The sequence below is a fragment of the Lycorma delicatula genome, chromosome 8 (assembly GCF_047948215.1).
Source record: "Lycorma delicatula isolate Av1 chromosome 8, ASM4794821v1, whole genome shotgun sequence".
NCBI classification, from domain to species: Eukaryota; Metazoa; Arthropoda; class Insecta; order Hemiptera; family Fulgoridae; genus Lycorma; species Lycorma delicatula.
The window spans coordinates 77396564-77420150 of record NC_134462.1 but is presented as its reverse complement, the minus strand read 5'-3'; the positions used below and the strand labels follow the sequence as shown (position 1 = coordinate 77420150).

Here is a 23587-nt window from a genome sequence, read left to right as displayed (position 1 = left end):
CTATGGCGTTTGTAAAACTGAATTTTTATCTTAACGTGGCATGCGTTAATTCAATTAAACTCTTACATTGCGAAGCGTTTGTGGTGTAGAGAGGTAAAATTAAAATTTTTCACAAGAGTCTCAAGTTTTTTTTTAGAACATTTTCTGGAACTAATTCGTATGTGCAGAACAAAAATCATTTCGGAATGTTTCTTAACGCTGTTGGGCCAAAAAGACCGAGTTAAAAACATTTACTTTCGTAAAACTTGTGATGTAGGAGATAATACGCCACGGTCTCGTGGTCACTCAGTTTTAATGGTGGAGACACTGTTAATATAAAAATATAATTGCTACAGTTTCCCGGAATCCGTCATCCTCCCAAATTGGAGGGGATTGCTACATGTAACTTTATATAAATTATAGCAAAAAAAATTTTATAAACATTATAAACAATCTGTATTTGTTAATTTTTCTTTTTTTTTTTCTTTTTTTTCTAAATAAAATTACTGAAATATTTAATAAACCACCGGAATAGTTGAATATTAAAGATACTATTCTAAATTAGATAACATCTGACCGATAATAAAAAACATAAAATGCAAAAATAAACGACTGTAATTAATAAGGAATATTTAGGGTAATCAAAAATTCAATGAAACATGCAAAATTTTAAAAATATTAATGTTTCTTGTGGATTAAAAAAATCTGATATTTTACCACTTCTTCGGGACTCATAGAAAAGAAAAATCCAGGAATCGAGCAAAAACAGTAACATATGTTAACCCCTTAACTTATCGTTATTATAAAAATAACATTAATTTAAAATTGAATCCTCAGAGAAAATAAATACCCGAGGAAATCATTTTCTCAAACACTGTGTTTTTTTAAAAACATTTTTAGATACACAATTGAGACGGTAAACAATAAGGATGTAGGCCAAATTATATTTCATCAGATAGTGCCATATTATACCAGTAAATTTTTCAAGTTAATCATTATTTCTGAGGCAGTGTCGTTAACTGAACCCAACAGAAAATATAAATAGACTACAAAAGTGTTCAATCTAGTAAGTGCTGTAACTGAAATTTAAATGGCTTCATACTACCTTAGTGAAGCGTAACAAAATAGCTTTTACGAATCGCTAACCCTTGATTTAAATTACAATGTATGTATATATATATGCATATACATCACAATGATAAAGACGACACTACAGTACACTATACATAATATTCACACTTAATAATAATGAAAATAACAATTTAATAATGAAAATCCCACGGGGAAAGCTAATTAGCCGTACGTAAAACATAATCTAAATGACTGGATGTAACTTATTACCATACTACATCTAAGCCGGATCCATTGTAATAAACAGAATCTCTCTAGGTGCATAATTCAGAAGCTGGCAACGCAGTCTAATAACAGATAACAAACCATTTCCCTCACTGCTATCAGACCGAATTGTCGCCATGGTAACAGCTTTGTTCAACTACTGACAATACTGCGTTATTGTTAACTTTACTATCAACAAATATTAAACGATGATACTAAATTAGTTAACGTGATTGAAGGAGAAACAAAATTCAAATGTTTATGATTTTAATTTACTGCTTTCATCTCCTGGAAGGTTTACCGTAACAATATTTTTACATTTAAAAAAATATGTATAATTTAATAATTAATTAGAACCACAAACTAATTCCTGTCTATTTAAATATTAACTAAATATTTTCCTGACAAAATCCTATATATTACTACATAGGATTATAGTTTACCTATATAAAATATACTATTCCCGAGTCTCGAACAAGCGTAGCACTTAGAAAAAACTGCGAATACAATGTCCCCGCCTGTAAGACTTTTTAAATCGTGTATTAAAAAAATGTTTATTTTTTAAATATAATTTTCTTTATAAAGATCTATCTATGTAAGATACTAACGATTTACAGACTTCACCAAAGTTACATATCGTTCCCAATAATAGTGAATAAATCTTAGTTAGATCTTTTTGATAAAATTTATTTAAACTTTATATAAACCAAAAGCATAATTACCTCATTCGTACAGCCTCGGTTCAGATTTATAATATACATTTTCAGATTGATGATTACTAACCATGTGCAGCTATTTACAACCTATTAATAATTTTCAATATTTTTTTAATGATATTTTATTAAAAATCAAAACAATATTTTATTAAGGAGTAGTTGGCACCCTACATGACATAATTTTTAAATGTTATGTTTGAATCAGGGCTAAGACCTAGTAAGATTATTTGTATGAATTTCATTAAGTAGTCATTCAAAATTAAAGCTGGAAAACGAAAATAAATAGACTTTCATATTATTAAAATATAAGCAACAAAAAAAGAAAATAATCAGAAAATATCGATGTAACGTATTACTAAGGAAAGGGCTAAGTCCCAGCCAAAGGTTTTAAAAATAACCCTTGCAGATGGTTAATTTAATTTTAATAATTTATTTTTTTATGTAATAATTTATGTTCATTTGTAACAATGAATTTAGGTGCAAGAGAAAAAGATATTGAAAAAAATATTCAACAAGAAAAGGATAACACAATGTAGCAGCATATTTCATAGTAAACGGCGCACAATAATTTTAATTATATTCATTACTGATACGATAATATTTTTAAATAGATTCCGTAAAAGAAACCGTAAGTTCATTACGAATGTAAAGAATCCTCTCTTCAAATGTCGACAAAAAGATTTACTGAAGAAATGTGTCAATTTCCATCCGTATAAAAATTTTCCAATAAGGGAATTAACTAATACGAAAATCATTGAGAATACTGCAACCAATGAATAGAAAAAATGTATAAAAATCGGGTCAGCAGTTTCGGGATCTACCTTAAAGTTGAACTAATGAACTAAACAACTATCAAATATTTTTTACCTACAATAATAATTGTGAGTTAAAGGGAAACAGCAATATATACTATAAAATAACATACTGTAATTATATGTATTTCTTTTAATAAGATAACGACAGGAATTGTAAAAAACCCGTTAAAAAAGCCTCCTACTTTTAATAGTAGATGAACGAACATATAAACAAATAAGAGCATATAAAAAAATACCATAACTTAAATAGCAAATAAAATAAATAGCTTTATTAAAATATATTTTTTAAACATATTATTTTGTATTTTCAGCTATGACTAACAGATATAGAAGATTCATTTTTTTTAATAACGTAACTTTTAAAAAGGTAAACAATTCATTTTTTTCTAAATTTTAGTTTTATCATAGAAAATAATATAATGTAAAAAAAAAAAAATTAATGAAAATATCCAAACAAAACTATCCTTTCAAAAATTATTATAAGGTAAATTACAAATAACATTCCTCAATTTTTAATTATTTAATATTTTTAATTCTATTCTTAATTCACAATCAAGAACATATTACTGTTAAAATTCAACTATTTCGACAAATACAAATTACAAAAGAATTAATAAAATTAAGTGATTGTAATTGTACGTATATTAATAAAAATATGCATAACTATATTAATTAATACCAGAAAAAAAAAGACAATACTCGAGGTTAGCGCCTGCATAAGTGGAATCTTTATTGAGATTTTTCGATAGGTGAAATCTTTTATTTAATCGCCCGCGTAGGTGGAATCTTATTATTCGGAATTGTCGTTGTTAAGGAGACGTATCGAAGCAACTTACACGTTGAGCTGGGTCCGACGTTCCCATAGCAACCGTTAGCACCACCAATTAATTCATCCTATAAGATCTAGCCTATTCAAACTAGTATTAAATGTTCGGTTCAAGATGTTTGAGAAAACTAGATTTTCTGAACATTTTACATATAATAAAAATTAAAAACTGGTTTTCTCTAATGTTTCTGAACATCTTATTAATACATATTCAATATCTGATATTTAAACAAATTTGGAAATATTAGAAATCGAAAAATATAATATGATTGCAAATAACAGGGGTTTAGACAATTTAGACAGATTTTATATATATAAATATAATAGTAGATTTAATTTCATCAACCTACAGAGAGAGAGCATGATGATGACACGATCATAAAAGCTGAAGTAGATGCAGCACTTTTTCAGACGTTAATGCATAATTCAATCTATTTCAACTCTGTATAGTAATGTAAAATTGGCCAGCCAGACCATACGTTTATTCATTCTATTTTCACCTATTTATTTATTATTTAATTAATTTTTAATTTTAATATCTTTATCAATTGACGTCAGATTTCTATATATATGTAATTTTTAATATTTTATTTTAAATGTTAAAAAATATTTAATTCTAATTTTTAACTTTAAATTATTGATTTTTATAATTTACATTTAAAAAAAAGAAAAAAATACTTTTAAAAACGTTTTTATTGTATTTTATAAAAAAGAGAAAATATTTTTAGTATTTTCCTAATGTTTATGTGTAATATGTAATTTGACGTGAACAATTTAAAAAAATGAATTACAACAGAGGAAGCGAGTAATTCACGAAAACGTTTTTGTATATATGATAAAATAAGTAAGTGTCATTATTGTCATTATTTATTGTTCTGTACTTAGATTGATCAAGTACTTTAAATTTATACATATATATTTTTTTTTTAAATAAGAATATACTCATAATATCTCATGAGTTCTTTTTCGAGCTTTTGAAACCATTAACTTAATTTATCAGATACAAGAAATATTAATTATTAAATACTAATTCCTCAAAATTTTTTGACTCCAGAGAACAAAGAAACGATCTTTCCCAGATACAGAGTTTATACTGTTTTTCATGTATACACCGGATTTACAACTCATAACCGCAAAAGCAAGTTGAAAACCAAATATTTTTCTTGTAAAATTTGTGTTTTCAAATATATAACTTCCGTTTTAATCTATATGAAATGATATGTAATTTTACCATAAAAAAAAATCAGATTATCAAGTGGATTATGGTTTTCTTAATATATTATATCGTGAATATATATACATGAAATAAATACAATCATACATAATAATATTTATTTCACTAATATTAAGTTTAATGCCTTTTCTTGAGTAATCGATATACTTAATCAATAATGTCACCTTAGATTTCGACATTTACTAATGATTTATCAATGAAGTATTTTAAACGACCTCAATAAAAGATGAAGGTTCCAAAAGTGAACTGTATAGTTTGCTTTTTTCCATACCGATCAATTTTAATGATATTCGTTTTTAAAAGAAGGTTTATTGGTGTTTCCGTTATAACAAATTTGTCTTAGATAGGGAAAGTTTTTCGACACCACTGATTTTTGTAAAGTACAATGCAAATATTTATTATAAGTATTTTCACGCGAAAATTCTAGAAAATTTGTGGAAAAGTTTATGTAATCATTCATTCATAATTATTAATTAAAATATTAAGATTCCAAAAAACCTAAACTCACGCTTAGTTGGAATTTGTGTCAGTTTCTGCAATTTTTTTCATTTTTATAAAAACAAAAGGGTTTTTTGCCAGTGAGATTCTTGAGAAGAGCTTCATTTATAGTCAGGGGATTTCTGTAACCGCACTACATCTTTTCTTTATTTTAAATAGGTAAGAAAAAAATAATGCGAAATATAATATGTTAAAAAAAAAACCAAAAGGGACTAAAAAAGTTTACTTTTCAATAATTCTTCAACTTTAAATTTTTTAAGCTGATACCAAAAAAAGCAGCCGTAGTACTTTTACTTTTCCGTCTAGAAAAACACTATAGCAGAGCTATAGCTATGGAAGGAAAATTATTCTAACCGGTCGAATTTGCGGTTTTCACCGGATCTTGACGTTTTGACACCTAAGGAACCCACCCAAAAAACCGGATGGAAATTCTCCGGATGTTAATGTTGATATGTATGTATGTTCGGTGTTAGTCTGTAAGTCACTTTACATCTCCAGAACTACTAAACCGATTTTAACAAAACTTAATAAAACTTTTTTTTGCAAAATCGCATCCACACCCTAAAAATATAAATAAAAGGATTTTTGTTGTAGTCGTCGTGTTGTGAAGTCACAGGTGAACGGAAAATTAAATAAATGAATAATATTTAAAATTTAAAAAGTAAATTGGTCTGGCTGGATCTCAAACTCGATCGCCCGGATGACTAGGTGGTAAGTGGTGCGTTAAGCCTCGCAGCTACACCGGTCTGCCGACCGTACAAGCGAAATTTGTTCTATGTAAGTGGTAAAATTACATTACTTTAATTAGTGTTGACCATAGCCACTAGTACCGCCACACCCGCGGGAGCGAATTAAATACGGTATGCACAGGCGCGCTTTAGTTAGAACTGACATAAAAGAACACGAAAAAATACCACATTTAAATAAAATGATAAATATTTTAAATTAAGTTGTGTGAGTATGTGTGTGTAAGCCGTGCATCAAAAACAACCCACAGTTATAGGACTTTTCCGGAACGCGGGTAAGTCATACAACTGTGTGTGTTGTCAGCTTTTTTCTTCAGATGCCGATTACAAAAAAAAAAATTTTAAAGCACTGAAAAAAAATATTTTACCTCTTTGGGCCGCTTTTTCTAAATCGTTATTATTTTTTTAACTTATTTTATTTTTTTTATATTTCGTAAGCTGAATATTGCAGCGATTTGCTTGAATATTTTATCAAAATATACTTCGGTTTATAACAACTTATAAATAAAATAAAACAAAAATGGGGACAGAAAATTATTTTTCTTTTTTTAATTTTTAAGAAGTAATTGCCGGCCTCCGCGGTTAGAGTGGTAGCGTCTCGGCCTTTCATCCGGAGGTCCCGGGTTCGAATCTGGTCAAGCATGGCATTTTACATACGATACAAAAATTACATTTCATATTCCTACGCAAAAGCTTCGAATTTCTATAGTGAATGTCCACATCGTGTATTCATTTTAGAAAATAAAAGAAAACTAAGGCTTTATGTACGTTATAATTTTTGAGTTAGAAGTGTAAAAAGTAATTACGCAGTAAAACGTAAAAATAACTACTAGACTACAAAAATATAATTAATTAATAATAACTGGTAAACTAATTATACATGATTCGATATAACAGAATTTATATAAGCCAGTAAATATGAAGCACGTTATTAAAATGAAATACAGCGTTCTATAGTAAATAGTGAACGTAATTAAGTTAAGAATGTAATTAATCATATACGTTAATATAGTAGAGGAATTGAGTTGACAACGAAATTAAACGCAAAGCATCGTCAAAAAACAGCATATTGTACATGAATAAATCATCAGATAATTATGAATATACATTATTGCGTCTTAACACTGCAAGAAAAATTAACAACAAATATTTCAGCTACAGAATAATTTATTACTAAGAACCTGTTTTACACAATAAGTCGATTATTCAAAATTGTAATCATTATTTCATAATAGCATACGATTTTAAGCGGCATTTAAAACGTTTTTTGATAGAGAGTAAATCTGAAAAGGATTTTTAACTACAAGAAGGAAAATTTTCATATTTAAGGAATATAGATAATTTTAAAAGTTAAAATCACGAAGTTTCACGTACCCATTACTAAGGTAATAAAAATAAAATAATTGATAATAAATGTGTTTTAAGAATAAGGTAAAAGATTTACCTAGTTTTAAGTAAAATCCTAGTTGAATCAAAGTATATACATATTTAAGAATGTTTTAAAATTTTTTTTTTAAGTTTATTATCTGGGAAATATTACCTGCATCAAATGATTATACTTCTGAAAAACATAATAATAAAAAATGCGTATGTTCTACACTAGAGAGCTTAAGAATAAATTATAAAATTTATTCAACAATTTCTAGTCGATTGTGAATTTTACGGTACATTTAATCCAATAAGCTTAACGTACAACTTTTAAAAACAATGCCTACCTTGAATTTGATAATTACATTTGAATGTTTCAAAGTTATATGCAACATTCTCTCTCTTTCATGCCCGAACAGAAACACGCAAAAAGACATTCTACATTTTCCTTCTCTTTTATTACCCTTTCTGTCATTAAAATACAGCTTAAAGACACATTATCTCTAAACAGTAACCCGAAGGGAGAAAATAAGAAAAAGTTGAAAAGAGTGAATTTAACCAAATCGTTTTAGAGAGTTTAAAATTTAAGGAAGAAAGAAAATAATTTTACAAGTACGAATGGATAATTCATAATACATAATTCGATAAAATTTATTCCGAAAAACAAAAGTATTAAATCAATATTCTGGAATAAAAAATTAAATTAAATGGAAATCATCGATTCAGTAATTAATAATACATAATTCAACAGTAAGAGCCAAAAACAAATATTCTAAATTAATTTTCAGGAATCCATTTACTAAATGGCCTTAACCAATTTAATAAAATAATAAAATTATAATATGAATATATTATTAAAAAAAAATTATTTTATAAAATAAAATTAATAAAATAAATTAAAATAATAAAATTTAATATGACCAAAACAATTACTTCCTCTTTTTCAAAATCCTACACGTCAGTTTTTTAGAAATACAGACTTATTTACAAATCTTTCCGATGGTAAAAACAAAATTTATAGTTTTATAAATTTTGTTTTACATTTTTCAGTAATAATTTTATTTAAAATTTGGACGGGAAAAAATCTCTTACCGTACGAAAAAAAGCCGCTCCTAAGAAATAGCGTCTTAATAAAAGATTAAAAGATATATCTAAAATACTCCTATCCGACGTGAGCTTCTTTAGAATGCGGAAATATTGATAATTTATTACCATAAAATCTTCCTTAAGTTTCTTGATGAACTTAAGAATCTCTTCTTAAGAATCTCTAAGTATGTCATTCACTTAAGTATTTTCATAAGTTCTTCTATTAATTTTAAAGCGAAAAACTTTGTATATTAAAATCCCATCAGACTGTAAAGTCATAAGAAAAAAATTCAACGTTAACTAAAGATGAAAAATATGTACAAATCATCTATGATGACTAAGTTTTCATCTGAAAAAAAAATGTCCACTTAAGTATGTAGAAAAGTAACAACAGAATTTCATTCTGTTGTTACTTTTTGTCTTTCTGTACAAAATAAAAAAAGATAAAATCATCGAAATCTATCTGTATGATAAAAATCACTTTTAATTAAATAGGAAAAACTTTTATATACACGTCAACTAAGATCCACCAACTTAATAAGTTTTGTTAAAAACACTGGGCATGGTTTTGTAGTAGCATTTTCAAATAAGTTTTTTAATTTATCTTTACCTTGAAATCCAGTCAATTAACTTATTTGTAGCTATTCTCCAATCCTTTTTCTTAATTTTCTTTAATCCTTTGTTGTTAAAAGAATGAATGAAGAACTTGAGGTAAAAGATTCTACTCTTTAAACCTCAGCATACACTACAACTTCAATTATCTGTTTCAATACTCAGTTTAATAGTTCGTCTTTTTAAAAGATTCTGACACAAATTTCTCTCCTTTTTTTATTAATCTTAAGATCTCTTCAATTCGAATTTTATCAACCGACATGATTTTCAATATCACTTGTAATTCTAAATTTCAAAGGCTTTTATTTTTTCCTTTCCGTTTCATACTTTTCATGTTTCGTTACTACAGCATGACCCATATAAAAAACAAGCCATCTACATCAGTACATATATATTTAAATAAAAAAGGCATTTGAAAGTTATTAAATATTTTATTTCCAAACTTTCCAATACCTTAAATTCTAGAGTAGATGCTGCTTGTGACGACCAACTTCATAAATACACGTTTCTACCCCATTCTCACTGTGATTCTTACAACTATTTTCAGAGTTTGTAGGTTGATATTTAAAACGGTTTGTTCACTATTGAATTTTAAATGTTTGTGCTTTGTTGTAGGTTTTACTTTGAGGTAACCCCCAAAACAAATCTGGTGCAGTCAAATCTGGAGATCTGGCTGGCCATAAGCCACGATCAATAGCAGGATCACCAAACAATTTGTTAACGAAATCAAAAGATAAATGTGAGTAATGCGATGTAGCACCGTCATATTGAAACCGGTACCGAACTTCGTCTTCCAAGAGTGCAATGAATTGCAATAAAATATTCTGATAAGACTCTGCGCAGTAATGGTGTACTCGAAGAAAAGAGGACCAATAATTTCAATTCGTAACATCGCATACCATACGCACCCGATCTTCTGCAGGTGCAGTTGTTTTTCATGATACGCGTGGGGATTTCCATCACTCCAAATCCTATTTTTATGGCTGTTTTCGCAGTAGTCCAGATGAGTCCACGCCTCGTTTGTGAAAAAAATGCGAATAACGTCACGCACGAATCGACGAAACCAATGACAATATTGTAGCCGTTTTACTTTGCCTGATCAAAAGTTTATGAACTGTTTGAATTCGATATGAATTTTATTCTGTTTGTCGCCCAATGAACGGTTGATTTTGGTACAATAATTTCAGCTGACAAAGCGTCTAATGATTTTTGGCGAGGCAGTTAATCGGACTTTAATTTCAGCGACTGTGTCTATATTCTACACAGTCATCGATCTTTTGTGTTCCTTGTTATTAACAGAACCTGTCTTTCTAAATTTAGCTACTCAAACTGATGTCATTAGGTGCTGGTTTATCACGGTAATTATGGCAAAAAGATTCTTTCACTGCAATAACTGATCGCGTAGTAAAGTACGACTAAAAAATAAAACCAAATTCGTCTTGTGAAAACACTATTTTTTTTCTAACAATGCTCTGAGCGTTACGAACTCTTTGTTATGGCTATTAGTAGTACAACCCACCGGGTTGGTCTAGTGGTTAACGCGTCTTCCCAAATCAGCTGATTTGGAAGTCGAGAGTTACAGCGTTCAAGTCCTAGTAAAGCCAGCTATTTTTACACGGACTTGAATACTAGATCGTGGATACCGGTGTTCTTTGGTGGTTGGGTTTCAATTAACCACACATCTCAGTTATGGTCGAACTGAGAATGTACAAGACTACACTTCATTCACACTCATACATATCATCCTCATTCATCCTCTAAAGTATTATCTAAACGGTAGTTACCGGAGGCTAAACAGGAAAAAAAGGCTATTAGTAGTACTGCGTCGGCGCGATATTCACTTGTTGGACGAGTCCACTCTAGTAAAACGTAGGGAAGGTGGACAGTCAATTCAAATATAGAAGGTCGACTGGTGGGTTGGCTTTTAAACAGAACACTTGTATAAACCGCTGTACTCCACACGAATATTTTCAAAAGTTCCTAATTCTTCTTAGATCTACATTTGACACTAACAATTTTCTTTTTCGCATGAATGTTCCCAATATCTGGGATAATCTTTTCTTTTTCCTGTTTAGCCTACGGTAATTACCTTTCAGATAATACTTCAGAGGATGGATGAGGATGATATGTATGAGTGTAAATGAAGTGTAGTCTTGTACAGTCTCAGTTCGACCATTCCAGATATGTGTGGTTTATTGAACCCCAACCACCAAAGAACTCCGGTATCCACGATCTAGTATTCAAATCCGTGTAAAAATAATTGACTTTACTGGGCAGCTATTAATTAATAACAAAACAAACGGTACAATTTATAAGTACAGAATAATAATTTATGACTGTCCAATAACTAATTTCATAATTTATTATACTAGTTCGCTTAATTTTCCCGATGTGTTTAATTCGGTTCATAATTACGGTTAAAAAATCGATGGTGATCATTTATTCCGCGATCACTTTTATGTTACGCTACACGCAATTTATTTCCTTAAAAACTTTCCTCTAGTAATTACCTTTCAGTTAATACTTCTGAGGATGATATGCATGAGTGTAAATGAAGTGGAATCTTGTACAGTCTCAGTTAGACCATTCCTGCGATGTGTGATTGATTGAAACCCAACCACCAGAGAACACCGGCATCCACGTTCTAGTATTCAATTCCGTGTAAAAATAACTTACTTTACTAGGACTTGAACGCTGGAACTCTCGACTTCCAAATCAGCTGATCTGGGAAGACGCGTTCACCACTAGACCAACCCGATGGGTTATCTGGAATCTGTTTTTGATATCTGAATTATTTCTTCCATCCTTCATGATTTTACTATCAACAATAAATCCTTTCACTGCAGTTATGTTGTGTTTCCTTTTCTTAACAGTTACTCATATTCTTTTTTCAATAAAATTTCATAGCCATTATTTTAGTATTATTTATTTTTCACATTAACTTCCCTCCTAGCAATAAATCCATGTCATAAAGTATATTTCCCTTAACTTATCTCTACTTTGTCAAAAGAATAATGTCATCGGCAAACCTTAACATTTTTAATTTTTTCTTTCAATGCCAGTACTGCTTCTTCCATATACGATTTGAAAAGCAACGGGAACATACCTTACATCCTGACTGTTACATTCTGGCATATGTATTTTTTATTTATCTTCTTCACTTATTACCGTAATTAGTTCAACATTAAATTAATTAGTTAATTAATTTAGATTATTATAATCTTATTAACATAATTAGTTCTAAATTTTATTAACAGTTTAAACATATTATTCTATTTTCATATATCATTTATATTATTATTCATTAGATAGATTTAAAAAGAAGCCTACCTTCTAAAATTAACGTGAGAGTCAGAAAGGTATCCCTTTTACAATGCTCTTTCTGAATGTGAACTAGTAGTATTCATCTAATATATCTTCTACCACGATTCTGAAAATTATTTGTTCTAACTTTCCTTGGTATGGTAACAATTGTCTTTTTAAAATCTAAATTAACCTTCGGCCATTTTTAAATAAAAATTACTTATTAAATAAATTTTAAAAATTGGATTGGCAATACTGGAGTTAAAATGTATAAAAATAATCGTTTATTTATTAGAGGGAAATATAACGACCAGTTTATAAAAGAATTACCGGTAGAATTGATGCGAAACAATTATTAGTTAATCGTAATACATTCAGGTCAGTATCCGATTTGAATATAAGAGACGTGATAATTAATATGAAACTCCCGTCCAAATATTTTTATTTGCATGAAAATTATTATAGCCGATGAATATCAATTCTAATGATAAAATCCGTAATGTTAAATAGAATAGGATTTTAGACACGTTTTATTTTACAATAATCTGTAATACTGTCATATATTAATTTTATTGCTACTGAAACAGTAAATTATTATTTCACTGAACAGCTTTACGTAATAATTTATCAAATTTCATCGTAGAAAGATTAAATATAAAACTACTGATAATCGTGCTATGATACAGTCGCAATTAAATTTTATATTTTCTCCATCGTTGAACAATTAAAGTAATAAAATCCCACTTTGACAGTTTTTAATTACGGTACTGTACGTATACAAAAATAGTATACCGTTTACTACGGTAATCCCGCCTATAATATCTTCTCTAACTTTTAATTTATCTAATATTCATCATTACATTTCCTTTTTTTCAATTCTACAAAAGATTATTCGTTTTTAACCACAACAACAGTGCTTCTTTTTTCATTTACAACAAAATTTTATAGCAGAAAAAGTAGAAATAAGGATGAGATAATTAAGCCAAAACATATATGAATGAAGAAAGAAGAAACCTTTTTAATATAATTCCGTATAGTCATCAGTCGGATTTCGCTTCATCTTATAAGGCCTAATGAAGATTTTGTGGACTGAAATCTATAATCTTAATTTTAATATTTAGTACTTTTGAGAGGCATAAAAACGTAGAGGTATGCGAAAATGTGAGGAAATCGCGCAATTTTTTTGACCCAGAGCAGTAATTTTTCTTTATTCCATGTTTACTATAAAAGCGGGAAAAGAAACCACTTTATTTTTTTTTAAGTAATGAAATAAAACCCAAAATCAAAAAACATAAAAAACGTTTTCCATAGAAAGTAAGGAAAAATAAAGATAAGTAAAGATAAACGAAAAAGAGCAACTTATTAAAAAAAGTATAACATTTATCAAACCAACGACTAATATTTATATTACATCCACGTACATTGAACAAAAATATTTTTCTCATACATTCCAAAAATAACGGATAAATGTTTTTAAATAACTATAAAAATAAGGAAAAAAGGAAATAAATTTTCAGAATCGGAAATGAATCTAAATTACGCACACGTGTACATAAACACAACGCTACAAAATTAAGATAGAACTACGTAACATCTTGATGATTGGGTGGGGGGGGGGTAAATGTAAATTACTGTAAATAGCTTAGTTATAGGTAAGGTTACCATTATCAAGGAACGAGATTGAACTATAACTAATTAAATATTCCTTTGTATTCAACAAACAAGTTTCCACTTCAAATAACACAGCATCCAACTATCAACTATTCCGTTTAAGGAACATAATTATAAGTTTAATTACACAGGAAAAAATAAGAGACTAATGAAAAAAAAAAATACAGTATGTATACATCAGTATACGATGTATGTATAAATAAATACAATGATAAAAATAAACTGTGCCTAGAAAGATCAATTAAAACAAAATTCACACTTTGTAATATTGAGTATATTTTAATAATTAAGTGATTCTAGTTACTATGCAGAATAATCAAGAAAAATGTTATATTCTTAAAATATTGAACAATTTATTTTGTTTTTAACACGAAGAAAGTTTCGCAATCGGATTGTTTATTTACTTAACACGAATTTAAGAAAAGATGACGATTTCCCCTACGCCTAGACCGGTTTTAGTAAGAAACTTTTTCAAAGATTTTTTAATTGCAATTGTTAAAAATAACGACAAAGTTACATCCAAAATTGTTTCCAGTTCATCCATATGTTGTTTATCCATATGAGACATCTATCAGACGAATAACTAAGTATTTCATTCCCTGTAGTTGGAGAATACGTTGACCTTGATGTGAAAAATATTTCTTCTCTTAAATTAAAAGTTTCAACGGCAAAAATTGCCATTAATTCAATTTTTTGTGAAATCAACCATATAAAGTGTACATAAAAAAAAGACTTAACATGCTGCCTTGAGAAACACCAAAATTCATTAAAAAAAAATTTCATTACCAGACTTATTTCGAAACCGTTAGAAAAGTATGTTTTTTCGATTTTGTAAAATGAAAACATTTTGAAGAAATATTTTTTGTAACAATTTTACCGAAATTAACAATTCTGGAAATGTCTGAATATTTACTGCAGTATTTTTTTTTGAAATCTGAGCTTGTTGTAGTTACATCTCTTGTTCGTGCAGCTAGCGTTTAAGTAGCTTGTTAAAACCTTGGATCACCAAAGCAGGATACGTTGTATATTAGTAACCGACAACAGAATGGTAGCTGGGAATCTGAAATTAATATATGCAAGATTCTAAGGTATATATGTAAATACGCCTTTAGCGTTAATACATTAACTGGTCCGACCTGGTGGCAAACATCAGTATCCCACGCGGGAAAACAAGCTTTAATCCTCAACAAAGCGTCTCTTCACTTTTGCAGTTAAATAAATACGAAAATATTTAAAATACCGTATTTTTACTTTTTTCTAAAACACAGTAAAACGATAAGAAATTGATTGTGCTCGGTGAAATAGAAAACGCCAAGAATAATTAAAATAAAATCATAAGGTATACAGATAGATCAGAATAAATTACTTGAAGGAATCTATTATCCTTTGTTAAAAAACGAATAATGATTGTCCAAAAATCGAAATGTTTATCTACTTCACATGATCTTTTTGCACAACATTTTAAGCAATCTCTAGTTACGATTTTAGCTAAATACCGTTTAGTATAAATTTTTGTTGGTAACTAAATAAATACATATTGTTTTTATAAGATTAATCAATATAAATAAATAAAGTATAATATAAACACGGAAATATGACACTGAAGCTTAATTTTATTTACATATTATGTCACGTGATCGGACGACAATTGTTACTACAAACACCACTTAATCACAATTAACTGAATTTTAAAATATTAACCAATTTTATTATATAAAATATATACATCGTTTATATTTTATACAATAAAATACAAACGTTCTGCATACGTTCGTAAAATATACAAACATTCTATAAAATGTTTGTTTTGTATATACAAAAACAAACATTTACAAATCTCATAAATACGAATATGATTAGTTTACGACAAAACTCTACCTTCATATCTTATATAACTGATCATAAGCTTAACGTAAATAAATTTCCTAAAGATTTCCAATCTAAAATCATGGTGGAATATAAATTTAAAAAAAAATTATTCATCACGGATAAAGGTAAATACAGCTACAAATAAAACAAATGATAAAGAAAAAACCAAAACTGAAAAAAAAAATTAACATTTAAACAACAAAAAGGCCTAATTTTAGGGCTAAATCTAAAAAAAAAACCACTACTGTATACATAGAATAAATTTTCAAGAAACAATATAAGATGCCTAAAGCAAAATTTGAATACATCTCTGTAACCAGATATTTGGTTCGTTATATATACGTTATATTTCTATATATACCTTATACTACGTTATATTTATAACGTAGGAACTGAATAGGAAATTCGATACGTCTATACAAAAATAATATAAAGCATTCAATTTTTTTTTTCTTTTTTCGCAAAACTAAAAAGAAGTTAGGTGGTTTATGTTTAAAAAAAATTATTAAAAGATCAATTCAGTTGTCATTATTTGAACACAAAATAATTTAAGATAAAAGAGCAAATTCACACAACTTTCGTTAAAAATTAACTTAATTTAACGCTTAAATTTTAAATCACGTTAACATGAAATTGCTATCACCGAATTTTCAAAGAAAAAAAGGATTGCTGAACTTTCCTGTCAACTGCATTTATTTGTATTAAAATTAAAACACTTCAGCAAATCATTGATTAAATATACTACATTAATAACTTTACTTCTATTCTTATACAGCAAAACATATCCTATTCTTAAACCGGTTTGAAAAATGGGAAAAATGGTTACAAAATGTCAATTTTATGCAAAGATGCCCTGCCGTTATCATAATACACAGAAATCTATGATATTTTGAACTACTTCAACAAAAACGTATTAGTTATTTTAAAAATTTGTAGAAGTTACCCTTTCATAAGAGTATTTAATAAAAATTTGAAGAATATTTTTATACCCTGATAATTACAATTTAAAAAATGTAATAAATAAAATAAAACAATTAAATAATACAATAAGCATTAATAAATAACCCGATAAAAACTTTGAAGCTATTCTTAAATTGGTACTACCTCATTTACCGAAAAATAATTAAAAACTAAATATATTCTTTGATAAACTCAACTCTTAAAACCGTTTTAAAAAGTTGTGCTTTCAGTGGTGTGTTAATAATGTAATAAATAAGAAATGGTTTTACTTTATATAAGAAACTAACAGCCTCTGCTGTATGTTTAAAAACATATAGCAGGGCCTCTCTAACCGAGGTAATTGGAGGTGTTGCCGGCTCGGATAACGGAATCCGCTGTTAACAGAGACCTTAAGTTTCGTTCTTGAATTGCGATAACAAGCCATGTTATTATCGAAATTATGGAAGAATAAGCCACAAATTAAAAATGATAACAACAATATTATTATTTATTATTTTCTTTAACAGTCCTTATTATAATAAAATCAATAATCACTAATCACTCTCGCATCGACTCACATAAACTTAGTTTGATTTTTTAATGGAAAAGTCTGTCACCTTCTTTTGTCTTAACTGATTAATACGTTTCATAGCAGTGCGATCACGCCAGTTCCGTACTACCGTTAAGTCAAGGAAAGGAACATCGTTTGGTTGCTCTAAGTATTGGAGCGCGTTTGTGAGAAATACAGTCCCCCTTCGTTGTGGCTAATTTTTTCATTTTTTTCAACCGGTTTGTCTTCGTCACTAGAGATTTTATTAACCTCTTGTGTCATATAAGTAAACAACACAACATACTACACCCTATTACAGCACAGCAGATACACCGCGTATAGTACGTAACAGAAACTAAACAGAATTATTGTTTTATTGTTCTGCTTTACTGCCACGCGCCTGTAAATACGCAATACTATTTATTACACAATAGTAATTACGTACGACGAATAATCTTCAGTAATAGGCTATAATAAAATTCGTCCAAAGAGTAAATGGCATAAAGAGTAATTTTATTTTTTACTGTACTTTAGACTTTTTGTACCCCAGGCTTATTATGAATTTAATGAATGATTTGTAGTATAGTGAAAAAATGCCGTGCCTGAGCGAGATTTGAACCCGTAATAGCCGGATGAAAGGCCGAGACCCTACTCGACCACAGCAGCTTGTCATCTTTGTTAAGAGAGGCTTGGTTAAGGTAGGCCCTACAGTAGTTAATTTTCAAATAAAAGAAAAAAATCAACAATTAATTTCTAGAATTAATGACAGATAAATTATTACTTATATACCGCGGACAATCACCTTTACTAGGAAGTATTCTGTACTTGTATAAATAACTGAGAACTCTGTGTACTTCAAGATGAGCTGCCTGAAAAATATCGTTCGTCACAAAAACATGAGCTGAATGGTTTACTATACTCTAATGAAATTGGTTCATTCAATCGGTAAGGGGACATCCAAAAAGACACAGAAATACAGGAAATTATAATGCAAAATAAAATTAACTGTATCATGTTCTAAATGTATCCCAGATCTTCAAATAATTTATTTAAATATTTTTCCGTTTAATATAAACATTCACTTATATGTGAACCTGCATACGAATAATAGTTTTTGTAAAAATAATGATATAAAATAAATAATTAAATTAAATATAGAAGTTAAATAAAAATTATATTTGAAAATTATTACATTAAATATTTATTTAAATTAAATGTGCTTTTATTTAAAATAATATTAAAAATTTTGAAAAACTTTCTTTATACTTTTTAGTCATACTTTAATCAAATTATTATCATATATTGCAAGAGTTTAATTAGTAGGTTAATCCAGATTTCAAAAGAAACATCATATACTGAAATTTCTAATATATTTATAAAATATCAAACAAATTTTCAATCAAACATTTACTAAACAAAGTAACGAAATAGTGATGATTTTCATTACTGAAATACAATTGTAAATTAACAAAAATTTTTTTTGTCGCTTATATACATTTTACAAATCTACTCCCGTACTGGAATACTGTATTATCACCCGACCTTATTAACTGTATTCATCAATAAGCCAATGTTAGGAAGTTTGTTAAATTATTATACCTGTACCCTTAATTTACCCCCGTACGGGGGGGGGGGTGTTTGCAAACGTAATGATTGAATATTGTATTGTCACCCGACCTTAGTAACTGAGCAACATTTAATCAATCGGCAATGTCAGGAAGTATATAAAATGAAGGATGCAAGATTTGAGAACAAATATGAAAAAAAATCCCTTTCGGCACGCCGGAAGGCGGAGGTAGAGTGCTAAGCAGGGAATAAAAAATATTTCCATCTTAAAGTTAAGAAAACATCAAATTTACTCAATAGACAATGGTTGCGTGTGAAAAAAGATTCATTTGTTTGGCATACGACAAGCCCCATCTTCTTATAATTGCAGAAATATTTTGGTCATCCCTTTCCAGAAAGGTTGTCATATAAAAAAATTGTTTCAGACAAACATTTTAGGTAATGTTTAAGAGGACTAACAACCACTTTAAACCGATTCGATATGTGCCTATTAAGAGAGGTATGATTTCTTTTTTGTCTTTGAAACCCCATTTTTTCAATCCCTGGGTCAGTGGTTGGTGATATAAAAAAAAATTATTAGTCCCTTATCCAAAAAATAGTAGGAACTATAAATGAATTTGATATTTTACTTCATAAGAAAGTTATAGCAGCAAATTTTGTTTTTTCGAAAAAGCCCCCCCCCCCATGTTCTAATTTTAGCCGTTAATAAACTTGACTCAGATTTTGGGACGGGTTATTATATATATATATATATATATATATATATATATATATATATATATATATATATCAGTTTTAGCTAACAGTGGTTTTGGGGTCTGGGGAATGTGAAACAACATGTGTCGAAATTTTTTGGAAGTCGAATCATAGTACCCATAACAATACGTAGTTTTCTTATGAAATCTACCTAAAATCGTGAGTTAAAGAAAAGCAAGTAATAATAAATCGTTTTCTGTTTTTTTTTTTTTTTGAGAGAGAGAGAGAGAGAAATTGGGATCCTTCTAATATATATATATATATATATATATATACATATTTATTTATTAAACTATTATTTAAATAAAATATATCCTAAAATTAATATAAACTAGTTAATTATCACAAAAATAACAAAAGCTAAAATTATTATGTTTTAACCAGTGCATGCATAAACAAAATTTTCTGAGTAAATCTCTTATTTTACGAAAATGAAATTTTGTAATAAATTTATCCAATTAGTTCGAAATGGATTTTCCCTTTAATAAAGTTAATAAACTTCACGGTTACTCGGTTAGTAAAGAATATTATTTAGTTTCTTGTGTAAACCGATAACAGTAGCGGATGAAGTAAAACAGGAAAAGTTGCAGGAAGAAGAAAGGAAAAATAAATAACTAAAGAATAATAGATAAAGTATAAATATGAATCTACTTCTTTTCATTTACGGTTTTTGCCATGCGGCAAATTTACATATGTTTTTTATTTATTTGTTTTATACTAAAAAGAAAGAAATAACTGCATTACTATTTTATATTATACTTATATAATTCAAAGTACTCCATTGAGAGTTTCATATAACTCTCGCTTGTTAAATTTATTTGATTTACTTTAGTATTGTTTATTTTTAATTATCTTCGCTTGACTAATTGGCTGCTTCTTGTAAGTAACCAAACGTACTAGGAAGTTAACTGGGAAAAAATTACATCCTAACCGCCTCCGAAATATAGCACGCCTTAATATCAAATTCTTTTCAAAATAATTACTGGGCAGTACACACAAAACAATGACGCAATTAACCGTTCCTTTTTTATAATTTCATATCAAATTATGAATAAAAGACAACATACACGCATACATTTTGAATTTGAATTAGATTTTATCACTAGATTTTAAAACAATGAGAAATACAAAAACCCGGAGGGGGAAGTAATAATTTTTTGGCCAACAAAAATACTCTTTCCCTATGTAATACACTGTATTAGTCACGGGGAATAAATACGGATAAAAAGTTTTCTATTGCCGCAAGAATAGTTTTAATTAGCCTATGCTGAATATTGTAAATAAGAATTTAAAAAAAACTTTCATTTTAAATACATATATATTTTTACCGCATTTCATTATCAAAACAGATACAAAAGAAGATTGAATCATAAAATAAACATAAATGACAAATCATCATGGTACGTTATCAAAATTAAAAAAAAGTTTTATCTTCTTTCTTTTAATTCATTTAAATTAACAATTCTAAGAGTATATTTTTCATAAACTCAAATAATGAATAATATTAGCAAAATTAAAATAGCAATAATAATTTTGGCTACTAATGGCAGTACTTAAAAAATGTTACAAGAATGTTTCGAAAACACTTTTGTGATTTCAGAACAACTACAAGTATACTGTATACAAAAAATTATTTTTAATTCTACCGTCCGGTGTAGGATAAAAAAAAAATAAAAAAAATCGAAGTATTTTTATTTTTTGTAATATTCAGTGATTAAATTTTTATTATAAAAAAAGGAATAAAATAATTATGTTTGAGTAGGATAAAAATATAACCGTAATGAGTACAAACGACAATCCTATAAGTCTCCTTTTTTCAGTACTTCAACAGTTAAGAACACAGACAAAACTCTTTGAAGTAATGTTAAAAAAAATGAAAGAATTTTATAACTAGAAAATACGATTTTAACTTCCCCAGAATTCAATTAATATTAATGAGATATATAAAAGTTATCAAAAGAGTTTCTTTTAAAATTTCTACCAAAGAAATTTCATGCAACTTTTATTTACAAACTTTTTACTAAATTATACAACTTACCTGTATGCAAATAAAATAATGAAAATGGAATATAACCTATATCTATATATATAACCTAAATCGATAATATATCGGGGTGTTTCCAAAATGGTAGGCTGGCTATACTTTTTCGGATACTAATTGTGAAACTAAACAAAAAATACAGTTAGAAAAAATGGCAATTTCTTATTCGTTCTCCCCGTATCCGGCATTTTTTTATTTTTATATAATAATTTATATCTCAAGTTCGGACTGACGAACCACATTAATATTTGGTGAGCGTCTTGGTAATAAACTTTTAAAATTACCAAACAAATCAAGACTTAGATACCTTCGCAAATTACAAAATGGCGGTTATGTTTATTTTTCAATCCGTTATATCTCCATAATCACTATTTTTATCAAAATTTATGTTATTTACTAAAATATTAAACCTTTTATTATGAACAAAATGACATTTTACTTTATTAAATCGGTTAACAAAGTTAAGAAAGTCGAGTTATGGGAGAAAATTGATGTAATTTTTTGTCGTAATTGTTATGTCTATTATTATGAGAGAATGATTACTTAATTTGATACTAATTTACAATATTAGAATTAACAATAAATAAAAACAATTAATATTTCACCGAACTGAATGTAAAGTGGAGGACATGAAAACAGACACATAATTACAAAACTTTTCTCTCATAACTCGGCTATTGTAACAGATTTAAAAAAATAAAATGTCATTTTGTTCAAAATAAAAGGCTTAATATTTTAGTAAATAACATAAAGTTTGATAAAACTAATATTTATAGATATAACGGATTGAAAAATAAAACATGACCGCCATTTTGTAATTTGCGAAGGTATTTAAGTACTGATTTTTTTTGCTAATTTTAAAACTTTATTACAAAGACCCATACCAAATGTTAATGTGATTCGTCTATCAGAACTTGAGATGTAAATTTTTATACGAAAATAACAAAATGATGGACAGGGGGAGAACGAAAAGGAAATTGCCATTTTTCCTAAGGATATTTTTTGTTTAGTTTTACTAGTAGAATCCGAAAAAATATAGCCAGCCCACCATTTTAGAAACACCCTGCATATATATATTTTTGATTGAGTGAATAATGTTGATTTATAAACCTCAATAAATCGGCAAACTAAATCGATAGTTGTATAAACAGTATAAGTTTATAATAAAGAAATATTTATCTTAATTTAATAAAAATCGAATTAAAAAGGAGTTATAAATAAAGTGGAAATTTTTTTAAAATACATTTATTTGTTCGTAGTAGACGTACGCGCACCTTTATAGTACAACCATCAAGTGCTCTAGTCGAATCTACGGCTAGCTAATGGTAGGAAGTTTTGGCTATACTTAAGATACAGCCGCTCAGGATTTACGGTATTTAAAACAATCCTTTTCGCCCCCTCAAAAGAAGTACAAATAATCAAAAAATGATCTGTTGTACGACAGAGGTAAAATCGTAAGAGATTGCATTAGCCTAAATATCATTTCTACTCGTAAAGGGGTTATCTACGAAGTCTGTTCATAAAATAACCGAAATTTATTTTTTTCATCTTTATTATTAATTTTACAGATTATCGGTTCTTGTCCCTTCAACGTATTCCACTCCCTTAGTCACACACTTTTCCTAGTGATGTTTCCGCTTCGCGAAGCAATCCTGGATCGCTTCATTTTAAATGGCC

General features: G+C 28.1%; 2 protein-coding genes across 3 annotated transcripts in view; one reads left to right on the top strand and one right to left on the bottom strand.

Annotated features, from left to right (window-relative positions):
- fry (microtubule binding protein furry) overlaps positions 1–23587 on the bottom strand; it is a 789794-nt gene that overhangs the window by 513199 nt on the left and 253008 nt on the right. The gene's annotated exons all lie outside the window — the stretch shown is intronic.
- CNMaR (G-protein coupled receptor) overlaps positions 1–23587 on the top strand; it is a 397977-nt gene that overhangs the window by 371121 nt on the left and 3269 nt on the right. The window lies entirely within an intron of this gene.